The 25,734-nt window shown below is 35.5% G+C and overlaps 1 long non-coding RNA gene across 1 annotated transcript in view; it reads right to left on the bottom strand.

Moving 5' to 3' along the window:
- Nucleotides 1-25,734, bottom strand: part of LOC132489286 (uncharacterized) — a 409,107-nt gene that overhangs the window by 111,030 nt on the left and 272,343 nt on the right. The gene's annotated exons all lie outside the window — the stretch shown is intronic.

A 25,734-nucleotide genomic window follows, 5' to 3' on the forward strand; every position in this document is an offset into this window, starting at 1 on the left:
CCCTTAGGACTTCTGTGCATAATTGTGAGCCAAATTCTATAGTGCTTCCTTCTAAATAAAAATCCTACAATTCTCTGTTATCTTGTCAGGTATTTTTTGTTCAGTTTTTCCTAAGCAGAGAAGCTCTGCTTCTTAAATATTTTGAGGGGACTATTAAATGGGGGAATGAAATTCTGACATATTTTCTGGGACAGGAGTTAGCACCTCTTATAAGTCCAGTTAACACAGATATCATTACAATAAATCATATCTCTAGAAATTGGTAGACAAAGTTATGGCATCATCAAAATTTGCAGACTGTAAAGGAGGATTCTGAATTTTGCTTAACCTTTTCTCCAGGTTAGCAGTATGGATTTAGTAAATTTCCTGCCGTTCTGTCTTTTAAGGTCCTTGAAGAGCATCTGTGAAGTATCTTAGTCACGGTTCTGTGAATCTAGTCTTTTGAGATACAAACAGATGCATTTATCTCAAATAGGAATTGATTAAGAGAGCTCAAGATGTCACCAATGAGATATGCATATATAGGCTACTTCAATGGCATTGCTCTGACTTACCCTCCAGCAAACATTCTGTGCTGATTTGCATGTTTCAGCCGGGTGAATTTTCCAGCAGTTTCCCTGAAACCAGCACCTCTTACCACATACATGAAATATACAAGCAGCATGATTTGAAGGGCCAAGACCCACCCTTAAAAAAATATCTTTCCAACTCAAATCTGCTGTGCTTGAGATCTGATGTTTTGAAATTAATTTATAGGTATGAATGACTTGTTTAATACAAAGAAATGCCCTTGGGGTAGGTGATAACAGTGTTACTAGTATTTTCCTCTGAATAAATTGGCCTGGTCTCTTTCTTGTTTGAGAGGAAGGACCAGTGAAGATACACATCTCCGAATGTCAGATGGACATCTCCTACCGGATATCCTATAAGCACCCCAAATTCAGGATGTCCAAACATGAACTGGTCATCTTCAGCCCCCAACCATTTGAATTTACTTTTTCTCCTATACCAGAGAATGTGAGGTACACTTTCATTTTTGTCATATATTATTATACCATTTGGATTTTATCCGGAGAGGAATTGAGACAGACTGTAAATAGGGGATTTATGTGATAAAATCAGCTTTTAAAAATCATTCTGAGTTATAGGGTGAAGAATTGGATGGAGATGGGCTGAGCATGAGAACAACACAAGTAAGTGGGGGACATCTGGGCTGTTACTGTACTAATCCAGAAGTGATGATTTTCTTAAACAACATAGACTGGTGATCATGAGAGGTGTCCAGGCTTGAGACTTACTAAAGAAACCTGAACAGAAATTGACAGTATATATATATATATAAAGAGTGATATGGGTGGGGGAAGAGTCGGAAATGACTTTCTAGTCTTTGCTTCTAAAATGCAGTAGCTGCTGGTGTTTCTCATTGAGGAAGGGGACACACAGCAAAAAAGGTTTGGGGGAATATATTGACTTCATTTTTAGACATGCAATTTTAAAATCCTGTAAGCTAACCATCTGGACCTATTTCTTTCAGCTTCTCCAGCCACATATGTGTTTTTCACAAAACACCACATAAAATGGAATCTCTAGCATTCTTTTTGTTCATGGTCCAAATTGGAACTTGCTTATTCCAGGGCCTTCTAGAAGAAAGCTAGTGTGGCAAAGAAGAAGGGTTTGGTTTGTGAAATACAAACTAGTTGGGCCCAAGTCCCTGCTCTGCCTTTTGCTTGCTGGGTGATCTTGGATGAAACACTTTGCATTTAAATTTCTTTATCTTTAAAATTAAACCCATACTGCCATATAATGAACACTCAAATGTGGTAGTTTCTATTTTTTAATACTCATTTTATTTTTACTCATTTTAAAAAAATCTTGTGGTTACAGTTTTTTCCTATTTTTCCACTAAATAATACTGAGAAGAATAGAGATAACATAATTTTATAGGAGGATGTAAAGATATTCTTACAATCTATGAATATTGACCAATTTTTTTTTTTTTTTTTTTTTTGAGGTACGCGGGCCTCTCACTGTTGTGGCCTCTCCCGTTGTGGAGCACAGGCTCCGGACGCGCAGGCTCAGCGGCCATGGCTCATGGGCCCAGCCGCTCCACGGCATGTGGGATCTTCCCAGACCGGGGCACGAATCCGTGTCCCCTGCATCGGCAGGCGGACTCTCAACCACTGCGCCACCAGGGAAGCCCTGACCAACTTTTGATAAAGACAAAATTGACAATTTGCCTTTAGAAGCTTTTAAAATATTTCTGCTAATGAAAATGAACCCCTCTTTACTTTTCTAGGCCTCTTAATCAAGACTGTCTTACAAGAGAACCTGATTTTGGAAGGCAAACAATAAAGCATATCTATATTAAGGCAGAACTTTAGATAGGTCAGTGTTCCCTAGGATAAGAAGCAATTAGGTTTGCATGATCTATGTTCAGAGTATAATAAATTAAGAAGCATTTATGAACAAAAGCCCAAAGTGAGAAACTACAATAAAGTGCTTGAGTTAAATTTTCAAAGGCAAGTTAATTAATTTTTGGAAGTGACTTTCCAAAATATCTCATACATACACATGCTGAAATATGTCAAAAATAATTTGTATATAACAAATATTAATTCTGTGTCTATTATATGTCAGGTGGTAGAGAAGGTAAATCCTGTTCATTCTTCCCACACTTCTTCTTTCTTATGCAGAACACATGTTTCACACTTCCATTCTGTTTCCCATGCTTCTTCCACACTCTCTACTCACTTACAACATTCACACAAAACCTGATCTCTAAAATTAGCCGTGTATTACTAAATAATGTGATTACTTTGCCTTAAATATTGAAGCCTGTCTGCAGTCTCTCTCTTGTGCTTTGTGTCCCCCATATAGCCAGTGCATTGGGCAGAACCTGACCATATCCTATCCTTTTCTTCTCTGTTCTCTGTCATTCAGCCACAACAGAGTTAAGAGGTAATGCCAGAGTTTGCTTAGAAGACTTGGCTGTCTTAATTGTTAGAAGAAGGGAAAAGGAAAGCAAGGAAATCTCCATTCAAATTTTAGGGAAGCTCTGCATTAGGGGGGATTGAAATCTTTCCCAGTACTTAATAAAGTGGTGTTTTGCTTCCATTTGATTATTGTTCTTTGAAAATAGCTTTCTGAGTAGGGAACTCCAAAAATAAAAGGGTAAAGTGGTAAGGTCATGAAACCTCTCCTGAAACTTTTTATCTGCTGTGTTTTATCAGGTGTCAGATGGAAACATCCAGGTCCAATAGGAATAGAATGGCAGCTTATTCCCAAATTTTTCTACTTTTTGTTTGGAATTATACAGAACTACACACAAAAAGTGGAAAAAATACAAACTACTTCTTCAATAAAAGTATGTGAGGAGACCCACTCTTTAATTTAAATATAAGTGTAGTCGAAAACAGTTAAGCCCAGGACAAATGATGTGAGCAGCCACAGTCGTGTGGCACTGTGCTAAGAAGATCAGGGTATGTATAGGAGCCTAAGGTTGATAGCAAATATACTCTCCTGGAAAATATGTAATTTCTGAGCATCAAGTGTTGTGAGGCAGATTGAATCAAACAGTGTTCAATCCCTGAGGAAGTAAAAGCAGAGAAGGAAGAGGTAGTAAGAGCCTGGGGTCCAAAGTTTGACTCATGGAAGAAAGAAATGCCTTTGAAACTAAAGGGAACACTTGGAAAATAGAGACTACCCCCTTTATTGGGCCAGATCTTGAGATAACTTAAGAATGGAAGGTCTCCCAATCCAGATCAGATCCTGAATACGAGGTAAATGTTACACGGTCACACAGAACAGCCATCTTTTAAAAAAGAATCATCATTATAGCAAAAGAATTGGGAGTCCTTAAACACAGAAACCTGACAAAGTTCACCCTTCACCCTTCCAATTACATTTTATTAATATATGACCAGGGAAATTCAACTTATTCAAATACAAGTAACAAAAAGTGTAAATATAGTATTCCCCCCAAAATTATAAGAAAATGGTAATAATAGCATACGTAGACAATGAATAAAAGAAAAACTAGAAAACTATATGAAAGGAATATAAAAATAATAGGCCAACTATTTCAACATGACTTTAAACATATATGTATGTATATACACATATATATATATATATACTTTAGTGAAATCATTATTAAGAAATAAGTTTTTAAAACAGAAATATAAGTACTCAAAGAAGATATGGCTAGATAGCACAAGGAAGAAACCATCAAAATTTAGGAAATAATTTTAAAAAATAAAAAGGCAAAATTGTTTCAGAAATTGTCTAAATTAAAAGGGAGAGGATGGAGAACAGACTCCTGAAAAGCACAGGAGAGAATGTGTAACATAAAATTGAAAAAAATTAACAAAATAAAAAAAAAGAAGTGATACAAATAATTAGTGGTTAGGGAGAATATGAAATTCAGAATAGAGAATACAAGCAAAGAAGATTGATCTTACATACAAATGGAATCCACAAAGTAGAACTTGAAAGGAGTGAAAATAAACAAAATTCAAACAATTTCCTTAAAAAATGAATCTACATATTAAAAGGTCACAAAATATTAACCAAGAAGAAACATAATCTAGTAAATTTATTAGGCTTATAAAAAGAAATCCTTTGGGCAGCCAGAAAAATTAAATAAAATTCACTTGTAAAGTAATTAAAATTATCCTGACATCAGATTTCTTCATAGCATTATAAGGCAGTGAAAAAATACCCACAAGATACTAAGGAAAGAAAATGTGAGATTTCATAACCAGCCAATCTCTCCTTCAATCATATAGGCCATAGACAAACAGTTTTGAGCCTGGAAAAAGTGGGATAAGTATGACAAAATATGGTATAAATACTATTCATTCTGCCAGTTGAGTAATTATACTACTAATATGTGGTGAAAAATGGTGGGAAATTTATCTCATATCAAGTAACTGGACATCTATGATGTCCAGAGAGAGGTTTATAAAAGGATTCAAGCTAAATTTGTTGTTGATGTTGATCCAATAAGAATATAGTATTGCCTCAATATAATAAAGGCCATATATGACAAACCCACAGCTAACATCATACTCAGCAATGAAAAGCTGAAAGCATTTCCTCTAGGATCAGGATCAGGAATAAGACAAGTCACTCTCATGACTTTTATTCAACACAGTGTTGGAAGTCATAGCCACAGCAATCAGAGAAGAAGAAGAAGTGAAAGGAAGTCATATTAGAATACAAGAAGTACAGCTGTCACTGTTTGCAGATGACATGATACTATACATGGAAAATCCTAAAGACTCTACCAGAAAACTACTAGAGCTCATTAATGAATCTGGTAAATTTGCAGGATACAAAATTAATACACAGAAATCTTTTGCATTAGTACACACTAACAATGAAAGCTCAGAAAAAGAAATTAAGGAAACAATCCCATTTACCATTGCATCAAAAAAGAATAAAATACCTAGGAATAAACCTACCTAAGGAGGCAAAACCCTGTACTTTGAAAACCATAAGATGCTGATGAAAGAAAGTGAAGATGACACAAACAGATGGAAAGATATACCACATTCTTGGATTGGAAGAATCAATATTGTCCAAAATGATTATACTATCCAAGGCAATCTACAGGTTCAATGAAATCCCTATCAAATTACCAATGACATCTTTCACAAAACTAGGACAAAAAATTAAAAAATTTTGGAAACACAAAGGACCCTGAAGAGTCAAAGTAATTTTGAGAAAGAAAAATGGAGCTGGAGGAATCAGGTTCCCTGACTTCAAACTATACTACAAAGCTACCACAATCAAAACAGTATGACACTGAAACAAAAACAGGCATAGAGGTCAATGGAACAGGAGAAAACCCAGAAATAAACCCATAGTACCTATGGTCAATTAATCTATGACAAAGTAGGCAAGAATATACAATGGAGAAAAGACAGTCTCTTCAATAAGTGGTGCTGAGAAAAATGGACAGCTACATGTAAAAGAATGAAACTAGAACATTCTCTAACACCATACATACAAAAACCTCAAAATGGATTAAAGACCTAAATGTAAGATCAGATACTTATAAAACTCTTAGAGGAAAACATAGGCAGAACACTTTTTGACATAAATCCCAGCAATGTCTTTTTGCAGCCATCTCCTAGAATAATGGAAGCAAAAATGAAAATAAACAAATGGGACCCAATTAAACTTAAAAGCTTTCACACAGCAAAGGAAACCATAAACAAAACGAAAACCAACTATAGAATGGGAGAAAATATTTGCAAACGATGTGACTGGCAAGGGAATAATCTCCAAAATTTTCAAACAGCTCATACAGGTCAATATCAAAAAAACAAACAACTCAATCAAAACATGGCAGAAGATCTTAATAAACATCTCTCAAAGTAAGACATATAGATGGCCAAAAGGTACATGAAGAGATACTCAACATCACTAATTATTAGAGAAATGCAGATCCAAACTATTAATACAATGAGGCATCACCCCAGATCGGTCAGAATGGCCATCAACAAAAAGTCTACAAATAATAAATACTGGAGAGGGTGTGGAGAAAAAGGAACCCTCTTATATTGTTGGTGGGAATGTAAATTTGTACAGTCACGATGGAGAACAGTATGGAGGTTCCTTAAAAAACTAAAAAAAGAGTTAACATATGATCTTTCAATCCCACTCCTGGGCATATACCTGGAGAAAACCATAATTTGAAAAGATACATGCACCTCCATGTTCATTGCAGCACTATTTACAGTAGCCAAGATATGGAAGCAACCTAAATGTCCATCGACAGATGAATGGATAAAGATGTGGTATATATATATTTACAAGGGCATATTACTCAGCCATAAAAAGTATGAATTATGGGGCTTCCCTGGTGGCGCAGTGGTTAAGAATCCGCCTGCCAATGCAGGGGACACGGGTTCAAGCCCTGGTCCAGGAAGATCCCACATGCTGCAGAGCAACTAAGCCTGTGCACCACAACTAGTGAGCCTGCGCTCTAGAGCCCATGAGCCACAACTACTGAAGCCCATGCACCTAGAGCCTGTGATCCGCAATAAGAGAAGCCACTGTAATGAGAAGCCTGCACACCACAGCAAAGAATAGCCCCTGCTCGCTGCAACTAAAGAAAACCCACGAGCAGCAACGAAGACACAACACCCAACACAGCCAAAAATAAATAAATTTAATTTAATTTAAAAAGTATGAAATAATGCCATTTGCAGCAACATGGATGGACCTAGAGATTATCATACTAAGTGAAGTAAGCCAGGCAAAGAAAGACAAATATTGTATGATATTGCTTATATGTGGAGTATAAAAAAATATACAAACGAATTTATATACAAAACAGAAATAGACCCACATACATAGAAAACAAACTTAACCTTATCAAAGGGGAAAGGGAGGATAGATTAGGAATTTGGGATTAACAAATACACACTAATATATATAAAATAGATAACCAACAAGGACCTACTGTATAGCACAGGGATCTATACTCAGTACTTTGTAATAACCTATAAGGGAAAAGAATCTGAAAAAGAATACATATACATATGACTGAATCAGTTTGATGTATACCTGAAACTAACACAACACTGTAAATCAACTATACCTCAATAAAAAAAATATTGAATGACAGAAAAAAGAAGTGATCAAGGTTATTATATATGGTAAAAGACCCTATATATATATATATATATATATATATATATATATGTATAAATAGGAAACAAAAAAAATCATGATAGAACTAAAGTCAAACATTATTTGATATACAAATAAATATAAATTGGCTTAATTTGTATATTAAAATAAAAGATATAAATAAAACTAAATTAAAAATCAAACCTTATCTCTGTGTCAAAGATAAATGACAAAAATAATATAATTTATAAATGTTAAAAATAAAAGGATTAAAAATATATACCCAGTAAATGCAAATAAAAAGTTGGGGGCTTCCCTGGTGGCGCAGTGGTTGAGAGTCCGCCTGCCGATGCAGGGGACATGGGTCCGTGCCCCGGTCCGGGAGGATCCCACATGCCGCGGAGCGGCTGGGCCTGTGAGCCATGGCCGCTGAGCCTGTGTGTCCGGAGACTGTGCTCCTCAACGGGAGAGGCCACAACAGTGAGAGGCCCGCGTACCGCAAAAAAAAAAAAAAAAAAAAAAAAGTTGGGACTGCATCCTTAAAATCAGATACAGTAGAATTAAGACCCAAATATATTAAAGGAAAAGGAGAGCACTTTATGAAGATAATATACACATTTAATAATAAATATATAATAATTAGAGCTATCCACATGCCAAATACCACAGCAAAAATACTAAGTTCCAAATATTTGATAAAAATACAATGATGAGGTTGTGGGGAGGGAAAAAAAGCCTTTTCATATACTGCTGAGGTGAAGGGCAAATACTGCATTCTCTATTGGAGATAATTTGGCAAAAACTATAAAAATAACATTTACACTTTTATTTTTACTGCGAGGCATTTATGCTACAAATATGCATTCATACATGAAATAGCTTATTTGTAATATTCATTGTTATATTGTTTATAATAGCAACAGACTGGAAACAATTCAATTATCCATCCATTTGGAACTGGTTAAATAATCCATGGCACATGGGAAATTTTCTAGGTAGGATGCGGAACATTCTCTAATATATATGGTTAAGTGAAAAAAGCAGGTTCAGAACAGTGTGTGTATATAGATATATGTGCAGATAAATATATATTACCGATTCATAAGAAAGATGGGGACTAGAAATATGTATTCATATACGCTCACATTTGCTTTAAGAGACTCCAGAAGGATGTACCCATAAACTAACAAAATGGGTTCCTATGGAGGTGGGGGATAAGTGAGAAACAAGCTGGATGGTGCAGGAGGAGACTAAGACTTTGCAAAATATGCTCTTCTTATGTTATTGTGTTTTTTAAATCATATAATGTACTACATATTTTGAAATTAATCTGCAAAAGCAAAATAAAAAGTATTGCGCAGTTTAGGGGGATCAATAAGACATGTCCTCTGCTCTCAAATAGTATCTATGTAATAAGGCAAAAAAAGAGGTGATTACAAATTTTATAATAAGTGGTGAAACAAAAGAACAGAGTATTATGATATTTCATAGGATGGGTAGTGTTATCTGGGTAAGGATGATAAAAATATTCTTATAGGAAAATTAGCATTTGAGCAGGTCCAGCATCTTAGGTGTTAAGACCTGTGTTATTATTCAGAAGAGACCTACACTTGGTTTAATGCTCCATTGCTGCAATCTTCAAATTTTAAATAATTTTAAATAAGTGGCCCTATGTTTTCATTTTGAACTGGGCACCATAAATTATGTAGTCAGTCGAGCACAGGAGATAGATTTTAGGATTAATATTTCCTCATTTTTATCCTCTGAACACTAGGGTTTCTGAGAAAACCTCTGGATCAATGGATAGGTGTGATATAAAGGGAAAAGAAGCATATGAAATATTATAATTCATATACTTGGTAATTCTGATTACTATGATTTATATTTTAATTTCTGATTCCTATTTTTAAATCTGCCTTATCCCATTCTATACAGTACTTAACATAATATGACGCAGTAAATGACTACGAATAAATATTCTAGAGGAAACTGTCATTCTAACAATGGATATTAAAAAGCAAGGACTTCAAAATTTATATTTAGGTGAGTCACAGGGGCACAATAGGATTGGAAGGGATGGGTCTGCTGGATTTCTTTAAAAGTTGTACTTCCCTCTGGCCAAGACCATCTTTACATTCCCTTCAGGTTAACTAAACTTTAGACAGGTTTCCTCCAGTCTCTGGACCCCTGACTTTCCTTTTCTTAGAGAATTTAGTTTAGAAAGGTTGTAATTATAAATTCTTTCTCTACCCCTCTGAGATGCACATGTTTTTAAAAGCTTCTTGCCTGTCTTACAACCCAGAAATGTCTTTCTCAAGGACCCCCTGGACCTCCTTTTGAAATTTAAACATCAAGGAATGTAGAGTCCCTATTTCCTAGTTTTTGTGGGAAGAGAGGAGGCTAACTTCTCTGGGGTGTCTTGCTCCAAGTTGTAAAACTACTTTCTATCTTGAAGATATAAGAAAGTTTACTTTTCCTTTAGGAAAATTGGCCCATAGCCACAGAGGTGGCCTGTGATCTTGACACCAGCTCTTAAAAGCTCTCCAGCTTTCTGTTTCAGTGGAATTGGGTTCAGACTGAGTTCTGATCTCTAAGACCTTACTGCAACATCCTTGAGTAAAGTCGTCCTTGCCTGTTTAACTTTGTCCTTTGTCTCAGTGATTTTTGTTTTGACTGGAGCATTTTATAAATGTTCAGAAAATGTTTGTTGTCCATGTCAAAAGAAGTGCTGATAAAGATTATGGTTTTGTACAGGAAATGTGGAAATTGGGCAAAAATTTTATCCCCATGCCTGATAAATCATGTCTTTGAGGACACTGAGTGAAATGTAATTTTAATAGATTTAATATGCTAATAATTAAGCAAATATTTTATTAGTAACAATATATAAGGCACCCACAACATTTATGTTTCAGAGTGGATTGAAAGTGAAATGGGATTAGAAACACTGTCCCAGCCTTTATATAGATGGCCCCTTTCCTGGTCCTTGCAGCCTTAAGATTGATCAATGAGTTTTGTTTCCTGGCCTGCTCTCTGCCAGCAGTTGCCTGGTGGTGATTTAGCTTTCCTTTTTGTGCTTGATGTGATGCGATATTTTTCTTAAGATCCTCTACATCTCAGACGTGATTTTTCAAAGCATCCGTTTTTCATGCAGTGCTTTTGCAGGTCCCCCCTCCATTTTTAAATGCTGAGTATTATCCTCGCTGCTCCAAAGAAATGGACCTCATATTTCAACACCTCATCTAATAGGATTTTTGTTTCTGCTCTGATGAAATGTGGCTTAGATATATTTATTTTCTATACTCCTCTGCTTGCTGGAAAAGTGCATACCAAGTAATGTGAATGCATTCTTTGTTTCTCTATTGAAGAGTGTTTACAAAGAAAAAAAGAGTGACTCTGTATCCAAATTAAATCTTTGGCACAGAGTTCCACCTAGTTAAACACCTAAATATGCCCCCTGCAGAAAATTAGGTGCTGAATTGTGCACCAATGTCCTTAAAGGCATTAATTAGACCTTTAATTTTATCATGTGGGAAATGCACCCAGTCACAAGAAACACCTGGTGAAGACAAATACGAAAGGAAACAATCAAATTAATGTCTCGATAAACAGCACGGAAATAGTAAACAATATGCATTGTGATTAAACAAACAGGGAACTACAGACATAGAGGAAAAGAAAGAAAACTCATATAGAGGCTTCTACCTTCAGGTATGAAATTAAAACGTGAATTGCATTTTTAAAATAAATATTCCCAGAAAGGAAAAAGGTTGCCCTGGTTTTTGAGGCAAAGATCACCTTGGGGCTTCCCTGGTGGCGCAGTGGTTGGGAGTCCGCTTGTTGATGCAGGGGACGCGGGTTCATGCCCTGGACCGGGAAGATACCACTTGCCGTGGAGTGGCTGGGCCCATGAGCCATGGCCGCTGAGCCTGCACGTCTGGAGCCTGTGCTCCACAATGGGAGAGGCCACAACAGTGAGAGGCCCGCGTACCGCAAAAAAAAAAAAAAAAAAAAAATCGCCTTGGACTCATTTAAAAATTATTAATACCTGGTATTGAATGGATTTAGGTGTACTCCTTAATTTAAATGGCCTTTTTTTTTTTTTGCGGTAGGCGGGCCTCTCCTGTTGCGGAGCCCAGGCTGCAGACGAGCAGGCTCAGCAGCCATGGCTCACGGGCCCAGCCGCTCCACGGCATGTGGGATCTTCCCGGACCGGGGCATGAACTCGTGTCCCCTGCATTGGCAGGTGGACTCCCAACCACTGTGCCACCAGGGAAGCCCTAAATGGCCTTTTTTAAGAAAAATTTACTCAAGTAGATGAATCATTCCTACTGAACGTCACTAGTATAGAAATTTAAGAAATCCTTCAAGACTAAACATTCATGGTAATTCAATGTTTCTAAATACAGTAACTATTCAGGACAGAGTAATAGTAAAAATATTTTCTAATGATAAATATATGCAAATATATACCTATAAGTATATATACATATATCATATGTGTACATTACACACACACATATATGTATGTATACATAATTATTAGTGGCTTTCATTGAGGAAAGAGATCATATTTCCACATGTTATTTTATGCTCTAAGTTGCCCCCACCTACAATCTACAAATCATTTGGAAAGCATTGCTACTGAAGGGCAAAAACAGTTCTAATATTGGGACTCCTTGAATTACCTTCAACAGTTGTTAGTAGGGAAAGAACACAGGCATGAATCATCAAATTCCTCCTCAGAACACACATTTAGAACTCTGGCATTGTAAAATATAGGACCATCACATGTCCTAGAAATACAAAATTCCTTTTAGAACTTAAGATGTGGTTTTCTTCTTCTTCTTTATTTTTTTTTAATCTTTTGGCCACACGACATGTGGAATCTTAGTTCTCTGACCAGGGATTGAACCTGTGCCCCCTGCACTGGAAGTACGGAGTCTTAACCACTGAACTGCCAGGGAAGTCCCTGGTTTTCTTCATTTTTTATTCATTTCTTTAACTTTCTTCATTCTTTCAGAAACCATTATTCCTTTTGTTAATTTATCTAAAATAAATGTCAATAAAATAAAATAAATAAATCAAATTCAGAAAGCTCTTATTTTGACATTACTACTATAGCACTGCAGAAAAAATAAGCAAATAGAAGTTGCATCCCTATGTATATATTGAATAAAGTATTTCAGATATTTAGATATTAATAGGAAAACCTATATTTTAATATAATTTACTCAGTTTTGGTTGCTGTATTACATTTAGTAAAGGGAAAAAAATACCTGTAAAGCAGGAACAAAAAAGTTTTTTTTAAAGGGTTGGATAATAAATACTTGAGGCTCTGAATGAGGCATCTAGCCCTAGGCCTGCTGTTTGCTAACCTCTGTTCGACTAGGTCGGAGATGTGATAACCAATGATGAGGGAAAATCTAGTTTCTCAACAGATTCATTGTTTTGGTCAAGTTGTTTTCCTGAAGACAAATCTAGCAGAAATGGGCTTAAATCTCAATATGTTGGATTTTAGGACTAACCAAGTATAAGCCTCTTACTAAGGAAGGCGGTAATTTAGTTTTTTAATTGTAAATACACTGTCTTTCCTGACAAAACTTCCCTGACAAAGTTCAACATCCTTAACATCAGGTCCTACATGACTTTGTTCCTTCCTACCCTCCTGTCTTTCACTTAATACTCTCTCACTGAACCCTTTGTTTCACGATTCTGTTTCACGATTCTGTCTTGTTTGCCATTATTAGATTGCCCTGCTTTAGCTCACACATGCCATCCCATCTGTTAATATTCTCTCTACCTGGAGTAGCGTCAGGACTGACATAGTTCACTTTTTTTCATCCCATAATATTCTCTTTATAAGCTGACTCCACTGGAAAGGGGTGATGTTTACAACCTTACCAAATTGGGTTAGGTACTTCTCTTGTCTCCCCAGCAGATTATCTATGGCTTTACATCTCACTTAAAACAAGCTAACAAAAATCTTTAATTTTAGAACAGTTTTAGATTTATGGAAAAAATTGTGAAGGTAGTACAAAGAGTTTCCACATACCCACACCAAGTTTCCCCTATTATTAACATCTTATGTTAGTATGGTGCATTTGTGATAACTAATGAACCAATATAGACACACTATTATTGACTAAGTCCATATTTAATTCAGATTTTCTTAGTTTTTCCTAGTGTCCCTTTTCTGTTCCATGATTTCATCCAGGATACACATTACATTTATTTTTCATATTTCCTTAGCCTCCTCTTGGCGGTAACTAGATACTCAGACTTTCCTTGTTTGTGATGACTTTGGCATTTTTTGAGAAGTACCGATGAAGTATGTTGTAGAACATCCCTCAGTTAGGATTTGCCTCACAGTTTTCTTATGAGTAAACTGGGATTATGTATTTTGGGGAGGAAACCCATAGAGGTAAAGTGACATTTTCATCACATCAAATCAAGGACATATACTGTCAACAAGACATCACTCTTGATGTTAATCTTTATCATGTAGCTGAGGAAATATGAATTGTGTTTCTCCAACAGTAAGTTACTCTTTTATCCTTCTTTCCAAACTATTCTTTGGAAGGAAGCACTATGTACAGCCCACGCTCAAGGAGTGAGGAGTTATGCTCTATCTCCTTGAAGGATGTGGTAGGCACAAAATAGCCTGCCACAGATATCCATGTCCTAATCTCCAGAAGTGTAAATATATCATTTTACTTGGCAAAGAGGAATTAAAGTTCAAATGGATTTCAGGCTGATAATCAATTGACCTCAAAACAGGGAGATTATCTTGGATTATCTAGGTGTGCTCAAGTAATTACAAGTGTACTTAAAAGTGGAGAAGAGCCAGAGAGATGCGACTTTAGGAGAGTAGTTACTGAGATGCAGTGTTGCTTGCTTTGGTCATAGAGAAAGGCCCATTAGCCAAGGCATGTGGGTGGCTTCTAAAAGCTGGCAAAGGCAAAGAAAATGATTCACTCCGAGGACCTAAAAAATGGAATGCAGCCCTATTTATGTTTTTGGCCTCTCCCATTGCAGAGCACAGGCTCTGGACGCACAGGCTCAGCGGCCATGGCTCATGGGCCTAGCCGCTCTGCAGCATGTGGGATATTCCCGGACTGGGGCATGAACCCATGTCCCCTGCATTGGCAGGTGGACTCTCAACCACTGTGCCACAAGGGAGGCCCCCTATTTACATTTTGAATTTTACCCAGTGAGACCCGTGTTGAACTTCCATCTGGTAGGACTATAAGAATGCTGGAGTATCTATGTAAGTTATTTGAGATTTTTCTGCATGGGAGAATTAGCACTTCTGCTCCAGTCACTTATGTATTCAGTACCCTATATGAGTGTGGACTTATAGATATCTATATTTTGAGTTATAAACCAACGCTATTTTATTTAATTTGTTTGTCAAACTATTCTAGTTTTGATCATTTGGAGCTCTTTCAGTTGGCTCCTGTGTCCCTTTGACATTCCCCCCCATTAGTGTGTGAGAGAGAGAGAGAGTGAGAGTGTGTGTAAGCACATGTGGGTGTGGGGGTGTGTGTGTGAGGGGATGGATGTTTAGTACTTCCTTATGTCAGGCAGTACAAGATGTTTCAGGTTCATCTTATATATTTCCTACCTGAATCCTAGAATCAACCAGTTCTATAAAGAACCCTGGTTCCTTTTACTGTAGAACAGTATTAGAAATCAAGATCCAGAAGGTAGATGTGCTTGTTGCTACTGGGGTGTCCTTCCTCCTATGTTCTCTGCCTGACAAAGCAAGGGTTTATATGTGTATATACTAACCTGTGTATATAAACATATCTATAAATATTTCTATATGTAAGAATCTATATTAAGGTGAACATGAGTTCATATCAATGTCTTCAACTTAGGTATATTAACACATGATCTTTCTAGCTTTTTCCCACTCCAATAGTGAGAAACCTGGTTCCCACCATCCCTCATCAATTCACTGACTTTTTAAATTCTAGTATATATGAGTATATTAGTATCAGAATAGTTAACCTATATCCTCAGGGAAGACAAATTTACCAACTTTGTACAGTGCTTATGTGCAGTTTATTTTGCACTGAATCTTAGAGATTCCACTCATTTCCAAATTTACTTAGCTCAGCACCTTTTCCCCACCCTGTTCTGTGACGTGGTCTCAGACATATGAAAGTGAATGATTTTTTCAGGTCCCATATTATATTTGCATCAAAGATAGTATGGTAAAAATGTATGAGATGTACTAAAAATATATATCATTCTTTGTTTATCTGAAATTCAAATTTAATTTGGTCATGTTTTTAATCTGACATTCCTACTCTTTCTGTTCTGGAAATGCCTCATTTGTATTGATCATATCTTCGACCTCTATCCTGAAATTCCAACCCCAGCCTTAATAATATCTACAAAACACTGAATTTTGTGTACATAATGACTGACTGCATCAAGGAATCCTGAGTAGAGGGAGAGAAATTCCTTAAATGTGGTTTCTCAAAGTCCTGCAGAACTGACTTTTTATTAAAAAAACAAAAAATAACATACCCAATCATAATTTTATCTACTTAGATATAAGATAATTAACAAGAAAATTAAAGAACTGCTTTCTTGACCAAAGGATTTGTAAAGATGTAATATTGGTTGTGAAATATCCCAAAAGGATATAATAAATTAATGTCCCTAGGTGAAGTTTAAACACAGCATAGGTTGCTAGAGTTAAAATCATTAAGATAGGGCCTCCCTGGTGGCGCAAGTGGTTAAGAGTCCGCCTGCCGATGCAGGGGATACCGGTTCGTGCCCCGGTCTGGGAGGATCCCATATGCCGCGGAGCGGCTGGGCCCGTGAGCCATGGCCGCTGGGCCTGCGCATCCGGAGCCTGTGCTCCGCAACGGGAGAGGCCACAACAGTGAGAGGCCCACATACCGCAAAAAGAAAAAAAAAAATCATTAAGATAACACAAAAGCTTTTCAAAGCATAAGTTGATTGGTAGAAATATCTTCTCATTAAATAAGAAAGAAGACTAATAAAGTTCCCAAAGTTTTTTTTTAAAGCTTATTATATCAAACACTTTTGAAATAGAGTGATTACAACATAAATCCCTTTGAAAGTGAAGGGAATCAAGGTGAAATATGGAAAGTTATAATTTTTTAACAGTGTTAAAAACGGTGTTTTCAATTCAGCAGTCTCTGGTAGCTTTGTTATAATTGTTCTAAGAAATTGGCTGAGGTCATATGACTTTTAGATATTATTTTTGACTATTCTATGAGGTGACCTAAGACTCCTAAGAATGAAGGTGGGTGACTAGAAAATATAGAATTACTTACTAAATTTGGTTTTTAAAAAAAACACTAATTTAATCAATGGATATACCTAACCTGCAAAGCTCTAAGCAAAAGGCATTATAATTATATGCATAAAAAGTAGGAAAAGCAATGCAACTGAGTAGCAGTGATGAATTTAGTAAGTGAAATGGTAAGGAAACATCAGAATTCATTCTTGTTGGTGTAGGGTGGGTGGATGAGTAGGTGTTGTTGAATTTTCTATTTCAAATATATTTGAAGCTAAATGGAAAACCACTAGTGTGTCATAGATATTCAAAAGTTTTACCTGACTATACACTTTCATTTTTTTCCAATTACATGTTCTTATCTAAAAGGGGTTATTTACATTCTGTTTTGCAATTATTCTTGTTTTTTAAGATAAAACCTAAAAATAAGCAAATTGGGCAATCATATCCAAAGCTTTAAAAATGTTCTATTTTAAAATAACCTTTTCAATAATTCACTTACTTATCTTGCCTGTAAAATTCCAATATCATGCAGAACAAACTGCTCATATATCTCTCCCAGATGGAAGGTTGAGAGAAGTTATTACTTAATGTCAGAATAACAGTGCTTTAACTTTTCTCTTTGACCTCTTTATCTGTGGTGAGTCAGTAAACAATTTTTTTTAAATCACTGCTTGTGTTGTCTGAGACAGATACTATGCCTTTCTGCTTTCTCTTAACAGAATGCGAGCAAAGGCAGCTAGGGACTATAGATCCATGCTGTTGATAAATATTCACTTTTAAACATTAAGGACAATCACTAAATTTCCAAACTAGCCATATTCCTTAAACACACTGAATATGCTAAGCAAATTTTAAAGAATGTTTTAATAGTATTATTAGGGGTTGAATTGTGCCCCCCAAATATTCATATGTTGAAGTCCTAAGCCTCAGTACTTCAGACCTTCTTTGGAAAAATGATCATTGCAGATGTAATTAATTAACTTAAGAAGAGGTTATTCTGGAGTAGGATGTGCCCCTAATCCAATATGACTAGTCTCCATATACGGAGATGTTCATGTGAAGACAGAGACACAAGAGAAAATGCCAGGTGAAGCCAAAGGATTTTAGTGATGCATCTACGAGCCAAGAAACACCAAAGATTGCCAGCAAACCACAGTCAGCTAAGAATAGTCAAGAAAGGAGTCCTCTACAGGTTTCTGAGGGAGCATGGCCCTGCCAACACCTTGATTTTTGACTTCTAGCCATAAGAGCTGTGAGGCAATAAATTTGTCCTTATGATACTTTGTTATAGCAGCCCTAGGTAAGTAATACATGTGTCAATATATTATGGATGAGTTTCTGGGTCTTCTACTCTTGTCCATTGATCTAGTTGTTATCTCTACATGAATGACCACACTGGCTTCTCTCTCTCTCTCGCTCTCTCTCTCTCTCTCTCTCTCTCTCTCTCTCTCTCTCTCTCCTCTCTCTCTCTCTCTCTCTCTCTCTCTCTCTCTCTCTATATATATATATATATATATATATATGTATATATATATGGCCTTATTATATTTTTATTTTTTTTATTATATTTTTAATATTTATTTGGGTAAGTCCTCCACTATTTTTTCTTCTTCTTCAAAGAGAAAAAGTCTTGTATATTCTTGGTCCTTGAGGATTTTATATAAATTTATAATCATCTTGTCAAGTCCACAAAAAGAAGCCTATTGAGATTTCAATTTACATTTCATTGGTTCCATAGAATTTTGGGGGAAAATTTGATAACCATACAATATTAAGCCTTCCATGGTAAGAAAATAACTTTTACTTTTTGTTTATATCTTCTTTAATGTTCTTCTAATATTTTTAAATAATTTTGTCATGTGTGACTTTTGTTAAATTCACTTCTACACAATCTATAAAGCTGATGCTAATTTTAATAAAATTTATCTTTTATGTTTATAGATAGGTATAATTGGATTACAGGAATATAGTTGATTTTTATATATTGACTTTATATCTTAAAATATGCTATCCTTTAAGTTAAATTTTCTGTTCTAAAACTTATTTAATTACTTAAGTTAATAAATTTCAGTTCCAAATGTATATTGAATTTTTTGTAAATCCAGTTATATTATCTACAAATAATGGCAGATGGTTTTTTTTTTCCTAACCCAAACTTTTCCCTTCTTTTTCTTTCTTTAATGACTTGGCTCCTACCTCCATTACAGTGTTTAATGTATATGGTGTGAGTACACCTTTGCTGTACTACTGATCTCAAAGAGAAAGATTTCAATGTATCAACATACATAAAAGTTTTCTCACCTTTGGGAACTACTGTAATTTTTTTCAAATTCTCCTTAAAGTCATAAAAGTGGCATATTAATGTTTCCTGCAGATGTTTTCACACTAATATGTATTTTTTAAACATTGTAAACATTTTATATTCTTTACAGTATTCTGATCATTTCAATACCTGAAGTTTTAAGGGATATGTTTATTCAAGGTTGAATTCTTTTGTTTGTTCTCATTCTTAGTTTTTCTTTTGCGTTTAGTAATATCTGACTGTGAACTGACCATTTATCTTGAAAAAATATTTGTAGGCCTGATCTCTGAAAGACCTAAAATGATGGTTCATCCTTTGAAAATGATTTGCATTTGTTTCTCTTAGGCACCTGGGTATAACAGTAGTCTAGAAGCACTTTAAGCTAGAAAAAAAAAATGAGTTACAGTTTTTCTTTAACTACTTAGAAAATGTTAACTAGGGCTTCATGTGACTTCCATTGGTCAATAAAACGTAAGCAAAAGTGACATGTCCCTTCAGGGCAAGATCTTAGTTTGCCCTATCTTCCTTTCCCTCTACCACAATAACCAGCAATGTTTCAGACTGATCCTGCTCCATCAGCCTAGGTTCCAGTAGGAAAAAAACCTGGATGCAAACCAGACTGTCCATGTTGTGAGTAAGAAATATATCTCCACTGATACAAGCCAGGAAGACTTTGAGTTGATTTGGTACTACCATATAACCTAGACTATCTTGACTGATAGAGGCAGTGACTAAGGTCAATAAACAGGCACAGGGGGATGAGTCTTGTTACTCTCATACTATGATTCAGAATTCTTTCATCTAAGTACGACTGTTTGTGAGAAGATTGCTCCCTAAGTTTTGATGCTATGTCATAAAATGGGGCTCCCAGGGCATGATTTATGGAGCCTAGGAGACTTATATGTTGTTAGCAGGCAGGCTTTTAAAGCTTGGAGAACTTCACTGCCTTTCCTAGGTGGTAGCTCACTAAGTCTTAGCTCAAGAAACCTTCTGAAGCTTCTTCTTGCATTCCTTAAGGTAGAAGAATAAAGCACAGAAAATGTCAATTACCTCACCATTAAACAAAAAAGGCATACATAATCATATTTCCTAACTTTCCATATAATGTCTTCTAAAGCTGATTATCGTCCATGAAGAATAATTTCTAAACTTTATTATAAAACATTCATTTTTCTTCGTGTAAGCATCCCATTTCCTGACACAATACTCTTTAATCTCTAATTTAAATGAAAGTCTTTGGGAAAATTGTTTTCATGGACATAAGCATAAAATATGAACATAATTTATGCTCAAGACATAAAGGGCCTTTCCATTTTGGGGCTCTTTCATTTTTATTCCTGTCTTTTCCTTTGAATCTATAGCAGTGGAAAAAAATTGGTCAACATAGATAGTATAATTTTTTTCTTTTGTCAGTGTCATGGCTTCCCTTTATAAAAGGTGCACAATACCTAGAATCTGAGGGACTGTGTCAATCTGTGACTTCCATTCAGATCAGTTTTAGGGATGCTTTCTCCAGATGGGTTCTTTGAATTCCAACAGGCAGGTTGGCACCCAGCCAGTACAAGTCTATGGAGCTGCAGCATTAGGCATTGTTACCAGCTGTAGAATCACGGTGCTTGTTGTGGAAGCTGTCAACTGTAACCTCTTCCAAAGACCACTTCCCATCTTGCTTTTGTTAGCAAAAAATAAAATTCTAGGCATGCCTGTTAAATATAAGTGAAATTCAACAAATGGCTACAGTGTTATAATGAAAACATTTGCTCTGTGGCCAATGTTTGCAAACAGGAAAGACTACCTGAGAGATGAGGCCTGAATCCATGTGTGTGAAAACACCTCACTGTTCCTTTAAATTTAATCTGTGTCACTGGGGCAATTAACACTCACTAAACTGGAAGAAACAATTCTGAAGGAAATGGTGTGAATAGTTACCCATCATTATAGTGTAAGATGTAAAAAAAATCCTATGCTTCTTTCTTGTTTAGATCATATAAATAGGTACCATAATAGATGATGAAATTAACAAAATCTGAACAGAAATAAACTGAGTTTCTAGGCCTATAATCTTATCTATAGTTTTACGATTTCTTCACTAAAGATATATAGTTTTCTTAGTTCTAGATTCCTATAAAAAGTTATACATATAAAGTCACATCTATCTATCTCTCTATATATTCAAATATTCAGCAGTAATACCTACTAATTACTCAGATTTTGTTGAGTGTCAGACATTGTACTAAGTCCTTTATAGCTCTGTGTTGCTGCAGAGATTCTGAAGCCTATGTTACCTTCATCAAATAGCTTACTTATTGTGATAATCATATATGACATACTATGCTGATACTATTACAATTATAGAGAAAATAAGAATGACCCAAAAGGAAAAAGAAAATGCTTCACAAATATGTTTCCTTTTGTTATTATGAAAAGCCATATCTATAGACACTTCACTATTATGCTCATAATTGAAAATTCTTAAAATGCTTATTTTGAGGTCAAGATTTACATGAGGAAAATCTCCCAAGTAGACCTAATTTTTTGCTTATAGGTTAGCAAACTATCTGCCTATAAATTTGTATTATAATAATATTCACCAGCTTCAGGATAAACTGAAGGTAAGGCAAAGTGGTCAGTTAATCTTAACTCTTTCAGAACTTTTAATAATATGAAAAAGTAAAAATTTCTTTAGATCTCTCTAAAATGGTACATTCTTGATGGACTGAAACTTATTCATCTGTGTCAGAGTTGTTACTCAAGACAGCAGAGTTCAAATCAAATCCTTGTATCAGTCACATGTAAAGTCTAAGACAAAGAGTTTGTCTTTGCAAAAAAACCAAAAAACAAAAAAACTGTGTTGCTTATAAATGTAAAAGTTCCACTTTAGGATGGCATATGGTGACCATATAATACCTATCTAGGCAATTGTAGTGGGACAAGAAGTTTTGTCTTATTTGTAATTCTAGCTACACCATCCAACCCTGTTTTAGATGGTGTTAATACTAGGAGCTGGTATACCTGGTAAATGTACACATGAAGTAATACCAGTAGATGCTACATCTGTCAAAATGGCAACCAATCTTCATTTGGCTATCACCATTAACTTTGCCAACTTGCATCCCTGCCATTCTCCAGACTGTAGCAGCTTTCCTAGGAAATTTACTGCTCTGTTTCTCTGCTCAGTAGGCTAGAGCACAACTGATGGTGGGAAGTAGCACCAGAAGAACCACTTTAAGGCTCTTGCTAAAGAAGTGGAGTGTAGGTATAAAAAGAATCCAGACTCTGGAGCCTATATTTGTGTTCAAATTCCTGCTCTCACACTTTTTAACAAAATGTGTGACTCTGTATCTATTTATTTGAACTACTGGTACCTCAGTTCCCTCATCTATACAATGAGAAAACACAGTTAACTCACAGTGTTTTCATGAGGGTTAAAAAATGAGTATGTACATAAAAGTTACTAACATATAAAACCTGTAACTCTTTCACAGCAGTCATGGAACCAATTCTCTAGTATGCCCCACCCACTCTTGACCTGAAACAGTATCAAACAAAGGTAGATATTTTATAGGACACACTTTAAGGAAAAATTTGTAAATTCACTAATAAAATAAAACAGGGGTTTATGGGGGGGTGTTTTGTTTTTTGGTTTCTTTCTGGAAAGGAAGAGTGACAGAAGAATGGAAAGGCAGCTAAGAACAGGCAGATCAGAGCATGGATTGCAAAATAGATGAGGAAAATTAGTGGTTTCTCTTTAAAGAAAATTATCAAGTATTCAATTTTAAGTTGCTTATTTGCTATAAATCTTTATTAAATAGGTAGATATTCAATAAAGTTTAAGACATGAATGTCTTCTATGAGTATATATGTGTGTGTGCATTTACATGCATATGTTTACAAAAGAAGGAAAAGGATTTCATTCCACATCTGTGTATAGGCAGTAAGGAACAGTGACACCATGTGGGATGATGAGATATCCCTAAACTGAATTACTTCAGGCAAAGGAAGACCTTAGTACCAGAGGTAACCGTGAAAAAAATTTTCACAGAAATCTTACATGAGTACTGGAATATCCTTACTCTGCCAATAATGGAAGGATTTAGGTGACTTTATTTGACACTAGATTTACAATAGCTATCTCTAAATGAGTGGTTAAAAACATATCATTGGGGCCTCCCTGGTGGCGCAGTGGTTGAGAGTCCGCCTGCCGATGCGGGGGACGCGGGTTCGTGCCCCGATCCCGGAGGATCCCACATGCCGCGGAGCGGCTGGGCCCGCGAGCCATGGCCGCAGAGCCTGTGTGTCCGGAGCCTGTGCTCCGCGACGGGAGAGGCCACAGCAGTGAGAGGCCCGCGTACAGCAAAAAAAAAAAAAAAAAAAACCTATCATTGAATAGCTATAGCTATCATTGAATCATTTGAAGAGCTTTTTCCAAATAAAGATTCCAGGCCTCAACTCAATTATTATAGTTCCTTGCAAGTAGAACCTAGGAATATATGAAAAAAAAATAATAAATACGTCTTCTAATGATTCTATTGACTCAGCAGAATTCGGCATTACCAATGAAAAGGTGCTCAATGTCACAAATTATTAGAGAAGTGCAAATCAAAACAATGACATATCACACCTGTCAGAAGGGCTATCATCAAAAAGTCTACAAATAACAAATGTTGGTAAGAACGTGAAGAAAAGGGTACACTGTTGGTGGCAATGTAAATTGGTGCAGCCACTATGGAAAACAGTATGGAAGGTCCTCAAAAATCTAAAATTAGAACTACCATATGATACAACAATTCCACTCCTGGGTATGTATCTGGAAAAAATGAAAACACTAATTTGAAAAGACATATACACCCCAGTGTTCATAGCCACTCTATTTAAAATAGCCAAGACATGGAAGCAACCCAAGTGTCCATCAAAAGACAAATGGATAAAGAGTATGTGATACACACACTCACATACACACACACACAGGAATATTATTCAGCCATAAAAAATAACAAAATTCTGCCATTTGCAGCCACATGATGGACCGAGAAAATACTATGCTTAGTGAAAGACAAATACCGTATGATATCACTTATATGTGGAATCTAAAAGATGATATTAACAAAGGTTATAACAAAATAGGAACAGACTCACAGATGTATAAAACAAACTAGTAGTTACCGGTGGAGAGAGGCACATTAGGGGTATGGGATTAAGAGATATAAAGTACTACATGTAAAATACATAAGCAACAAGGATATATTATATAGCACAGGGAGCATAGCCATTATCTTATAGTAACTTTTAATGGAGTATAAACTGTAAAAATACTAAATTACTAGGCTGTACATATGAAAATAATATATTGTAAATCAACTATATTTCAATCAATCAGTAACTTCCTTGTATTTCTTTTTATTAATATAATCTCACTTATATAATAAAAATAAATCAATCATCTGTAAGGAAAAAAATACCACAGGCAACACTGAAGATGGGTGAGATGGCACAATGTAGCTATTCCTGATCAGAAATTTTGTAAATGTTCTATCTCTAAAATATCAGGAGGCTGTTGCACTAAAATGTATTCTAAACGTCTAAGTCCTGATAGAAGCCAAACCATCAGGGAAGTACATGTCAGACTGTGATGTATTAAGAAAATAATAATTCTGCTGCTAATAATTCTGGTGATGATAATATGTCACCTACTGATGACATTGAAGTTGTTACTGGGGCAAGAAAGTGGGACTCTAAGGAAGAGTGATGATAATGAAGAGGTGGAAGGTAGAGAGTTGGAGATAGAAGCAGTTATAAATAGAGACTGAAAAAAGCAACAAGATTCAAGAGCTCAGAAAGAAGGGACCAAGTTTTAATCTATTACTGGAGTTTTAGTTGTCAACATTTAATATGGAAATTGATGGAAAACCACAAATGGTTTGGTGAAAAGTGTGAAGAGTGTCTTCTGTAGATAAGCATAAACAAAATGATTCAGCTTTTCAAAGGAAAGGAACAAATAGAATGCTAGTCAGATTTTATAATTAAATAACTATGAAAGAGATATGAAGATAACAATGGGATTTTCACAGTGAGTTAATTCATCAGTTAACTATTCAAAGGAAAGAACAGGTCATTTAACCATTTAACCAGTACGACAAGGCATAAGAAGATAATTCTGATCTTTGAATCAGTAGACTAAAGTTTTCTCCCTACTCAAACATATATATTTTACACATAAAAATTAATTTCTCTATGCCTGTTAGTTTATTGTTGGTTAAAACAGAGGCTGAAGTAAATGGTATCTAAGAGCCTTCTAGCTCTAACATTACACATATAAAATGGTAAAATTATAATCTAGAAAATTTTAGGTGTATTAAAAAGTGGATTTTAATTAATAATAATGTATTAATATTGTTTTATTAATTGTGTCAAATACAATACTAATATAAGATGTTAATAATAGGGGAAACTGAGTGTGGGGTATACTGAAATTCTTTGTACTATCTATGCAATAATCCTGTAA

Source organism: Mesoplodon densirostris, chromosome 4 (genome assembly GCF_025265405.1).
Source record: "Mesoplodon densirostris isolate mMesDen1 chromosome 4, mMesDen1 primary haplotype, whole genome shotgun sequence".
Classification (NCBI taxonomy): domain Eukaryota; kingdom Metazoa; phylum Chordata; class Mammalia; order Artiodactyla; family Ziphiidae; genus Mesoplodon; species Mesoplodon densirostris.